We start from the raw sequence: 12258 nt of genomic DNA on the forward strand, positions 1-12258 counted from the left end.
GGTTGTTCTTGTGTGTTTTTGGGAGGTGCATTTGGTTGTTCTTGTGGGTTTTCAGGAGGTGCATTTGGTTGTTCTTGTTTTGGATTAGAAGAATCTGGTTTTTGAAACAAAATATGAAAAAACCTAATCAAAATTAATGAAATTAAATTCAAAATGTAAAACAAATTGAACAAATGGGAAAGAAAGACAAAAATAAACAAAAACTAACCTTGATCCATAGCTTGGAGTACAAATCTAGCACCCCGTTCGCGGTTTAGGAGAGGAAATGGAAAAAAAATGAAGTAAAAAATGCACTATTCACAGGTAAATGAGACCCGGTTTTTTTTAAAAAACTTTTTTTAGTAGGCACCGCATATGCGGTTATATTTGGATTATTAGCACGTACGTGCTCATTTTCCTATGAGAAGCGCGTACGCGCTCATTTTCCTAGGTGTAGCACATACACGCTCATTTTGCTAAAAGCAGTGCGTATGTGCTATCCTCTCTAGGCTTGGGAAGAACAAACCTAAGCGCGTACGTGGGAATTTCAAAATTTAAAACCACGTACGCACTGCTTGTTTTTCCATTTTTTTTTGGGTGGTGTCCACTTTTCTGACCATCATCTTTTTGCACATTGTTAGGGGTCCCACAGATACTGATAGGGGGGGGGTGAATCAGTATCTAACCAGTAGTAAGAATTTCTTAAGTTAAAACATGTAGAACATAATATAACAGTGTATCGGTATGCAAGAAATCATGCAATAAACAGAATCAAGAATATCCACATGAAAAGTACACCATAACCAAGATGTTTAACGAGGAAACCCGGTGTGGGAAAAACCTCAGTGGGATTTGTGACCCACAATATTCACTCACTGGCCAATAAGAGAATATTACTTACAATAGGGGCCTGCACATGCAGGAAGGCCAACTGCCTAGAGCTCACTGCTCAATGGGAAGTCACACTGACTTACAATAAGGATTATATTAATCCAATGACTTGTATTGCTTTACAATAGCATCTTCAATGCCAGATTCAGTACCGGTTCTTGCTCTGTTCTTTACATATACCCTTGACCTATAATTCACACATTAAGTCTGCCTAATAATTTTCTTTATGCTCCTTACATCACTTCTACAAATGTCTATAATGATCTCCTTTATATACAAGAGTCATTTTACAATTTGCCAAGTTGGCTTACAATAATAAACAAAATATTACATAACAAAAATCTTGTCGGCCTCTGTGTCGGTATACATCTTTTCTTCTGTGTCGGTGTCGGTGTCTTGAGTGATCTTCTGATGCCGATGCATTATCTTGCTTGTGTAGTGCTTTTGCTGGTATGATGTCTTGCCGGTGCCATAAGATTGCAAGGTTGCCTGTGTAATGCTTTGTCGGTATAATGTCTTGTCGGTGCCATAGGATTGCAAGGTTGCCATCAATGACAAAACCTTCAATCACATACAATGTCTCATTGGAGTGTCCATATGCCAACAATCTCCCCCTTTGGCATTGATGGCAACACTCATGAGAAATTTCAAAAAGTATCCAAAATGTGTAGTCCAAAAATGTTACCAAAAATGTTTACCAAAAATATGAGAGCTCCCCCTGAGCATATGATTCCTATGTTTTGAACTTTCTCATCCCACTACTCCCCCTTTAGCATCAATGACAAAGGTTGTCAAGATGTCAGTAGAGTTTGTAGTTTCATCTATCCATATCCGCAACCCTATAGCTGGGTAGTTATTATCTGAAAAAGATCTCCCAAAATTAAGTTTATACTATCCATAAACTTTTTACTATCTTTTATTGTTGTTTCAGTCCTCTTTACTGTACTGATGAGATGCTGCAAATGCTCTACCGGTGTTTTGCTACCTTGTGTTAATGCCTCTGAGATTTCCTTCCGCAGAGATGCTAAATAGTCCAATCTTGGACTTAGTTTAGATCTCAGATGTTTTGCCTTGTTTATTATTCTCTCTTTCTTTCTTTCCAGTTTGAGTAGTTCTTCCTCAAAATTTGCTATCTTCTCTTCAAAAACTGATAATGAATCAAGTGAGTTTACAAAATTGTCTGCTAGCTTATTTATCTCATCATGTGCCTTGCTTATTTTCTTGTCAATATCTACAGTCAAAATGTTTGTTTTACATGTATCTTTATACAGATTTTTGTATTCTTTCAACAAACTACATAGTTCCGGTAGAAGTGTGTCAAAATCTCTGTTACACTTCTTTATTTCCTCATCAAAGAATTTATGTTTCTCTTTTTCTACCTTGTCCTTTACTGATTCTTCCTTTATTTTCTCAATGTTTTCAGAAATATATTTACACAATGTATCCAACTGTCCTAAAGAATCTTTATTATCTATGTTACAGTTTGGAGCTATTACCTTCAAAATTGGTATAGAATCATCAATTGCCTTATAAGCCTGTGAGCTGCAGTCAGTTATTTTCTTTATAGAATCTAATAATACCTTAGTCACATTTGTTGACTTGAATGTTGATGATGATCCAATAATCTGAGTATCGGTGGAAGTAACCATGCTTGTATTGACCTCTGGCATGTCAATTTGTGTCTGCATTTCTTTTAGCACTGGTTTTCCTACTTCACTACTTAGCGGTGGCACTGTTTCCTTATGTACCTGTTGTTCTGGAGCCTTTAGCTCTGTTGATTTCTCTGAATGTTGTGTTGTCTCTGTTTGTGCCTCAGATTCTACCTTTTTCTCTTTATCTTGTGTCAGTTTCTCTGTTTCCCCTGCTATCGAAGGCTCATAAGCCATATCTGACTTGTCAGTATCTTTATCAGCTATTATGTTGATCTTTTGGGTATCAACATTTATAGTATATAGAACTTCAGAATTAGGATTTTTATCCTCTACATCCATACTTTCTGCTGTTGGTTGATCTTCAGTAGTTGTAATTTTCACTGGTGGCACTAGGTTGTCTTTAACTTTTATGCTTGGTGGTGCACCCACTTTGCCTTTCCCCTTGTCCCTATCCTTCTGATATACCTTTATAGGTTTAGGGTTCCTGTATTCTTCTTGTTTTTCTTTATCAACCAGGAATATGTCCCAACCATCTTTTGTTTCCTCTGTGACTTCATTGACTCTTCCTACCATTAGTGAAATGTGTCGATGTGCAGTAGAGAATACTGACCGGTTTGCTTGAGCAATCAAATCATCAATTTCCTTGGGAGAGTTTACCGGATATATAACAAGTAGTTTCTCTATTTTTATTTTCTTATTTAATTCAATCACTGCTTGCCTTCTAGCTTCTAACCTTTTGAACAAATCATTAGGAATTTCATTTGCTACTTCCATCAAAAATTTCTTATACATGTCCATATGCAGTATAACACTGTTCTCAACTTGTTCTCTCTCATCAGTAGATAGAGTGTCATAAATTTTCTCTATGTTTTTCAGTTTTCCTTCCTCTGTGATTTCATTTAACAATATATCAAGAGGGGCCAAGTCACTGTTTGTCCTTTTCTTTTTCTTTGGTGTCAGCTTCTTCTTGGGTGTGGCCTTTCTAACCGGAGATCTCACTGCTTGTTGCTTCTGCCTTGTCCTTCTCGGTGAAGGAGTGGTTGCCGGTGAGGGATCTCTTTTTCTAACAACTCTTTTAAAAGTTGCTAGCATGTCACCTTCCGAAGAAGTACCTACCGGTATTAGATGAGCTTCAGGTTGTGGAGCTGTCAACTCATCTTCTGTTATGCCGGTTTTCTTTAGTACATCTTCCTTAATGGCCTTTGCTTGCCTGGATCCTTTCCTCACAAATGCCTCAACCTTCTTTACTCTTTTCTTAGATTGTATTTGGCTTTCTATAGTTTCAGCACTACCAAATACTTCTTCCTTGGGTTCATTGGGGGCTTCCAGAAGTGCTTTAGCATAAGTTTCAAATATGTGATCATCTGTCTCATAGCCCATCTCGGTTACCCAAATTGTCCTTGGGATGACCGCTTCCATCCAGATTTCATCTTTCTTAATAATAAAGCATATATCATCTTTGTATTTGTCTACTATTTTCTGGGATAACCTTATTCTTTGCTTCATTTTGGTTTTCAATGCTTGGAAAAAGTCATGAATATTGTTCTCCTTGTTTTCACCCATGGTATTGAACAGTTTTGTCAATTGCTTTTCTACCGGTATGTCATATCCAAGTTCTTTATAACCTATACCGGGAACCTGTTTTGTTATGTGTAGCATTAGGCATACTAACAGATTTCCAAATCTGAAATTTCCTTTCTTGTCCTTCTTTATCTTTCCAAGGTTGTCTATTAGTTCATCCTTTAACCATTCACAGATGTCAATTTTTGCATTGTCTATTACCATATCATAAGCACTTTTCATGCATAAACTTGAAACTGAGTTAAGTCTATTGGCATGAGTGGCTTTGTAACCTAATATCATACTAATGAATCTTACATTAATGTCTTTTACATCATTAACCCTTAGAGATCTCTTATCGAATGTTGCACCAATTAGTTTTGTAGCTAGGTCATTTGGAACCTTCTTGGTTTTGTCTGGTCTCTTACCGATGGTCGGTAACCCTGTGACAGCTTTCACAGCTTCCTTGGTGATCTTATGGATTGCATCTAGCTAGAAAAATTCTCCATGAACTTTGCTTAACACTATCCTAATCACATCCTTAGGGAATTCAGGAATGCTAAGGATTTATGTGAATCCTAGGGTTTCAATAACCTTGTGTTCAGCTTTAACATTGCCGGTATCATCACATATTACGGTTTTGTACATGGTTTTGATTTCCTCATCTCCCAACTCTTCAATGTTGCAGTGGATGTACATTCTAGGGTCTTCAGCATATACAACACCTTTAGAGATTTGAGAAAAAGCACCTAAGGTATCATCCTTCTTTGCTATCTCGGGGACTAACTAAAATACGGGCCTAGGTCTTTTAATTACTTCAACAACAGTAGGGTTTTCTATGTATTCAATTGCAGAGGTGGATGCCATGATTAAATACCTTTTTCTGCCTTGGGTGGATGATTGCTTGGAGTGTGCTTGCTTCTTGCTTGGAATGCCTTAGCTCGGAATCTTTGCGCTCTCTGAAAATTTGAAATCACGGTGAAATGAAATGGAGCCAAAACCTTATTTCTATAAAGTCTTTTTGCCATCTACCACATTAATTGCATGCCGGTTAAGTATTCACTTAACATTGTCTGCCGGTAATAAGTAATTTTCAACTTCTTATCTCTAACCGAGGGAATAATTAGCACATGTGTCATTAGATTGCCAAACCCTCAAGGAGATTTTCTTCAATTAGATGAAGAACTTCCTACCGGTGGAGCACTGCTCTGTCCTGCCGGTGAAGCATCACTTTGTCCTACCGGTGGAGCATTCATTGGTTCTACCAGTGGAGAAGTATTCCCAATATTTAGATCTGCTTTTCTAATCCATTGTTTTGAGAATTCTTGCTTAACCTCTTCAACTTTTTCTTTACCTTTCAAGCTAGCACTTTTGTTGTCTACTGGTGTTCCTTTACTTCTACAAAATTTAGCAATATGCCCAATCTTGTTACATGCATAACAAGTTACATTATTCTTCTGAATAGCTTTCCCATAACCTATGCCGGTTTATGTTCTGCATTGATTTGATAAATGTCCAAATCTTCCACAAACATAACATCTCACATTCATTCTGTAGTTTTCAGAGTTATGACCAACTTTGTTGCATTTTGAACATTGACCGGTGGGTGTATTGATATTCTGATAATTCCTAGATCTACATTCATTTGCTCTATGACCATACTTATTATAGTTAAAGCATCTTCCATTGAATTTATAAGCATTAGGTTGTCTTACTGGCTTATTGTGATCCTGAGTATTTGCAGTACCGGAGCTTTCACCAACTTCAAAGCCAATTCCAGAAGTGTCACTTTAGGTTTTTGATTCTTCAGCAAGGTACCAAGTTCCTCTGAGCTTTTCTTGAATTTTTCTTTGTGTTGATTTGTAGTTTCCAGTTCTCTTTCCAAGATTTCTTTTTGTCTCATTAGTTCATTTGAGTCATTTTGAGTATGCATCAGATCTGTCTTCAACATGTCATTTTCATAGCTAAGTCTTGTGTTCTCATTTGCTGCATCACTTAGTCTTCTTGTCAATTCTTCTTCATTCTTCTTTCTGTCCTTAATCTCTTTGCAAAATCTCATAGTCATATCCTGCATTTCATTTTTTGTTGTCATGATCTCTTGTTTCAACTTGCTTATCATATCATTAAGTGATTCCTTTTCATCATTCTCATTTTGCAGTTTTTCACAGAGTTATCTTCTCTTATTTCTTGCAACAGTAAAATTTTCTTGAAGTGCCTGAATGATATCCTGAGCTACTCTTAAATCATCTTCTAATTTGATATTTTTCAATTTCTCTGCATCAAAGTCTGTAAGAGCTCCTTCAAGTTGCTTCATCAGATTTTCCATCTTTACCGATGTCAAGATCTTCCTTAAGCTGTTAGGCTTCTGAAAATAGAGGACCAGGCTCTAATACCAATTGTTAGGGGTCCCACAGATATTGAGAGGGGGGGGTGAATCAGTATCTAACCGGCAGTAAGAATTTCTTAAGTTAAAACATGCAAAACATAATAGAACAGTGTACCAGTATGCAAGAAATAATGCAATAAACAGAATCAAGAATATCCACATGAAAAGTACACCATAACACAAGATGTTTAACGAGGAAACCCGGTGTGGGAAAAACCTCAGTGGGATTTGTGACCCACAATATTCACTCACTGGCCAATAAGAGAATATTACTTACAATAGGGGCCTGCACATGCAAGAAGGCCAACTGCCTAGAGCTCACTGCTCAATGGGAAGTCACACTGACTTACAATAAGGATTATATTAATCCAATGACTTGTACTGCTTTACAATAGCATCTTCAATGCCAGATTCAGTACCGGTTCTTTCTTTGTTCTTTACATATACCCTTGACCTATAATTCGCACATTAGGTCTGCCTAATAATTTTCTTTATGCTCCTTACATCACTTCTACAAATGTCTACAATGATCTCCTTTATATACAATAGTCATTTTACAATTTGCCAAGTCGGCTTACAATAATAAACAAAATATTACATAACAAAAATCTTGTCCGCCTCTGTGCTGGTATACATCTTTTCTTCTATGTCGGTGCCGGTGTCCTAAGTGATCTTCTGATGCCGATGCATTATCTTGCCTGTGTAGTGCTTTTGCTGGTATGATGTCTTGTCAGTGCCATAAGATTGCAAAGGTTGCCTGTGTAATGCTTTGCCGATATAATGTCTTGCCGATGCCATAGGATTGCAAGGTTGCCATCAATGACAAAACCTTCAATCACATACAATGTCTCATTGGAGTGTCCATATGCCAACACACATACCCTACCAATGTGACACATGTTTTCCTAAAATTTCCTTTACTCTACTGCTTTGTTTGGAATAAAATTTTGTTTCTATTGGTTTCAACGTTTCACTTTCATATTTCATCTTTAGCCTTTCACAAAAATTAATCCTCACAGTATGAGCCACAAACTGTATGCTCTACACCTTCGCCTATCAGCTTCCTGTTGCACGCAAATAATGTACAACTACTAGTTATTTGTAAATGCACCAAGATAAAGTGGCAAACATTGTAAATTTATTTTAAAGATCTTACACATCATGTTGTGTCAATTTTTGTACTTGCCACCTATTTTATGAAGTGATATGAGGGGTTTGTTGTGTGTACTTTGTTATTTGCAATAACCTTGTCCACTTTCATGCATGCATGCCCCATTTTGCATAACCTTTTTAATCATAATTAATATCTTATGCATGTTATCATGTTGTATTTTCTCCTTTTAGCAATACATTGTGACACACAATTTTAGTGAATACATTATATCTCTCATATGTCAACATTATGGGGGGTTATCATACTATTGATGCTAATGCTTTCGTGGTTTCAATCTAGAGTGAACTATGTATCTAGTTTTGGTTCCTATATAGTAGGTAGATGGAGGGATTGGTTAATCAAGCATTTTGATGAGATGGAATACATGTCATATATACACTTTTTCATTCCCATTTATGTAGGTGACTACCAAGTTAATTTATTATTATTCTTGAGACTTTTGGCACCTATATTTTTAAGTTGCATATTTTATATTGGTTGAGTAATGTCATTGGTCCCACTTGTGTAGCTTGATATGTTATTTATATCTTCAGTCATACAACTATTGCCTTGGTTAGCCATCTGATCATTGTTAAAGCAGTGTCATTAGAGTCACTTATGTAGATTATTATCTTTTTGATCTTGATTTTAGAGAAGTTTCTTCAATTTTAGCATTTTTGGAAAAAGGAGTACAAAGATACAAAATTCAGGCCTTAGGCCCACCAAGACAGCAACAAAAACTAAAAGGATCCTAAAAAAACCACCAGCACCACCACTACAAAGTCCAGTGACCATAGCATTGGATCTGACCGTCGGATTTCCAATGATAATATTTTTGCGCAAAGCCCTCAAAAATATGTCGTGGCTCAAAGTAGGGCTAGCTAATTTGGAATTACACCAAAAAATGAGATCATCCAGAGCCTCGAAGGGCCTCTAAAATGACAATGAAAAGGAAACAAACATAAAAGGGAAATTGATCCTACACCACTGGGTGCTCTTGCATCATCATGTCTTCTAGCATTAACCTGTCTAAAGTTTCAAGATAATCAGGAGGTAGACCATCCCTTCCACTAAAATCCCAACCATCGACATGCTCTGAAGCCCACTTGGCCAAACAATCAACCACTCTATTCCACTCCTTGGGAATGTGACAAAAGGAGATAAATTCCAATGTATTACATAGTTGTAAAATCTGTCTGACCACAGAAGCTAATTGCCAACTCACATCATTCAATTTTTTTTTGTTCAACATGTCCACAACAATCTGAGAATCTAACTCACAAATAATCTTCCTCCATCCTAAAGAACAATCTTGCTCAACAACAATCTTAATATCTAGGGCCTCCATAAGATTGTTAGAGTGCTGCCCAATATAAATAGAGAAGAAAAAAACTGCACAACCATCATCACCTCTACTTATACCTCCAATACCTGCATGTCCAGGATTCCCATGGGAAGAGCCATCTGTATTAATTTTTAAGATTCCCATAGGAGGGGGAATCCACCTTCCATCTCTACTTATCTGCTTCTTCGCATGTTGAGATCTATTTCCAATAGCACAGTCCATTTTAATGTTTTCCAATTACAGATTGCTTACAATAGCATAATCAATCGGATCAACATTTTCAGACAAATTGCACTTAGTCGAGATTGTCTCTTGAAGCCTATTAACTATCTTCTGCCATAGCTGAGGACTCCCTACATGTGAATCACAAAAGACCCTTTGATTCCTTTCCAGCCACAGATTCCAGATAATAAGGGTTGGCCCAATAGCCCAGATCACTTGAAGAAAAGAGGTATTTGTTGGGGGTCTGCCCAAGCTATCTAAAAATTCAATTAAGGAGGTAGCATGAAAACAAGCATGTTGCCAAGCCTCCCACCACTTGTGCCAAATCTCCCTAGAGAAAGGGCATAGAAAAAATAAGTGGGAGCAGTCTTCCTCATTATGCATACAAAGATAATAGATAGATGGTCCCTGGAAGCCTCTCTTACGAAGATTCTCCCACGTGAGGCATTTCCTTTGAGCAACCAACCATAAGAAAAATATATATTTCGGCCAAGAGAAGCTATTCCAAACCTTCTTCCACCAAGGAACATCCATCAGGCCATGCAATTGCCTATCAAGTTGAGCATAACCTTCAGCAACAGAAAACTTGCCTTTTGGGTTAGGACCCGAAGTCAAAATATCTCTCTCCTTGAGGGAACTACATAACCTACCCTCCAAGATATTAACCAACACCACATGATCTTCTTCTGAGCCACCCAAGGACCATTCAAGAGGATCCTTCCAACAAGTCACCTCAACCTGTCCAATGCATACAACCTTTTTAAAATTATCCACCTTAACCCATCCAACATTAGTGAAAATGTTGCAAAGAGGCTGAAGTTGTGGATAACTAGACAGAATAGGAGGATGACCATCCCAAGAGTCCTGCCAAAAAAGAGCTTCAGAGCCTCTATTACAAATCCAGAAAAGGCCATCTTTAATAAGTTGGGCACCTTTTTAATAGTATCCCAGATACAAGAGCCCCTGCCCACTAAACTAAGATGAGGCACCTCATGATCATTAGCACCAAGGAGATACTTGTGGGTTAAAATCTTGGCCTAGTCTTGATCCTGACTGTTACACCACCTCTAAATATCTTAGCTACCAAGGCCTTGCTAACCAAAGCAATAGATCTGAGGCCAAGACCCCCAACATGTCTCAATCTACAAACAAAGTCCCATTTAACTAAACTCCACTTAGAAGAAATAAAACTACTAGACCAAAGAAATTGACGGGAAAAAGCATTGAACTCTCTCACAAAGTTGGAGGGGGGAGCCTGCACAAAACACCTATAAATGGGAAGTTCTTGCACCACAGTCTTTAGAAGAATCACTCTTCCAACAGAGGATAACCACTTGTAAGTCCAATGATTAACCTTGCAATGAAATTTATCCAAAATTCCTTTCCAAAAATCTCCACACTGAACCCCCAAATCTAAAGGAATCCCAAGGTACAACAAAGGAAGGGACCTCGTCTGAAATCTGATGATCCTGGCAATCCTATTTTGAATAAGCCAATGAGTATTAAAGAAATATATGGATGATTTATCTTCATTAATTTTCTGACCCGAGGCTTTGCAATAGATATCCAAAGCTCTCCTGAAATTCACTGCCTCATTGATTATGGCCCTACCCATCAAACCCGTGTCATCCTCAAACTGAAGATGAGAGTAGGGAGGTAGAGCATTGCTCCAACTCTAGCCTTGAATAAGACCATGTCTCACCTGGGAAGTGAGAAATTTGCCAAGACCTTCAGCCATGAGAATAAATAAATAGGGAGATAAAGGGTCCCCTTGCCGAAGTCCTCATGAAGCGCTAAACAATTCTGAGGGTTCCCTATTAATAAGAACTGAGAAGGAGGTAGAAGTCACACAACTAAGAACCCAATTCACCAACTCTTCTCCAAAACCAAAAGCCAAAAGGATCTTCTGTAAGAAATCCTAACTCACCTTATCATAAGCTTTGGCCATGCCAAGTTTAATAAACATAGCCTTCTCTTTAGAGGAAGCCATCAAATGAATAGACTCCATTGCTCTCACAACTCCATCAAGGATTTGTCTTCCATTAATGAAACCACCTTGCTCCTTAGAAACCAAAGTACAGAGGAGAGGTTTGAGTCATTCAACAATCAATTTAGTAATTATCTTGTAGACAACATTACATAAAACAATAGGCTTATACTGATCCAAACTATTAGCCCCCTCCTTAGGAACAAGAGCCAAGAAGGTAGAATTCATATATTTGAGCATTTGTTTATTCCTATGAGATTCCTGAACCACATCTAGAAGATCATACTTTATAATCTTCCAAAATTCTTGAAAAAACTCAATAGGAAACCCGTCAGGGCTAGGAGCCTTGCCTTTTTTCATTTGAAACACAACCCCCTCAAATTCAGACAACAAAATGGGGTGCAAGAGCATCATTCATTTCAATAGAGACAAGAGGGGGAATACAGTTCAACATGGCCCTCTCTTCCACCATAGATTTAGGATCCTCTTTGATAAACAAATTAGAAAAATAACTGACAACTTTCCTAGCAATTTCTTCTTTAGATGAAATGTGAACCCCTTTTGAAGATATGAGAGAGGTAATAGAGTTACCATACCTCCGAGCCTTAACATAATTATGAAAAACAATTGTGTTTCTATCACCTTCTTGGAGCCAATCCACATGAGATTTTTGTTTCTAGAAAATCTCCTCACGCAACTCCCACTCTTCTAAGTCCTTAAGAGCAAGGGACTCGGCCATATTGAGCTCCACAGTCATCCCTTGATCCCTAATTTGATGCGTAACCTCATCCAACTTGGATTGAGCTGCCATCTTATGTCTATGCAAATTCCCAAAACATTGTTTATTCCACCTCTTCAGCTTGCATTTCACATGTTGTAATCTCTTCCCAAAGGTGTACATAGCCCGCCCATGGGTAGGCACCCCTTCATACCACCAATCAACCATAATGTCCTTCAACAACTGATCACGAAGCCACATCAATTGGAATTTGAAAGAGGGATTTTTGGAGGTTCTAAAAGATGTAATAGAAAGCTTAATAGGCCAATGGTCAGAACCCCTTAAATCAAGAATTTCTGAACTGG

This window comes from Cryptomeria japonica, chromosome 2 (genome assembly GCF_030272615.1).
Source record: "Cryptomeria japonica chromosome 2, Sugi_1.0, whole genome shotgun sequence".
NCBI lineage: Eukaryota > Viridiplantae > Streptophyta > Pinopsida > Cupressales > Cupressaceae > Cryptomeria > Cryptomeria japonica.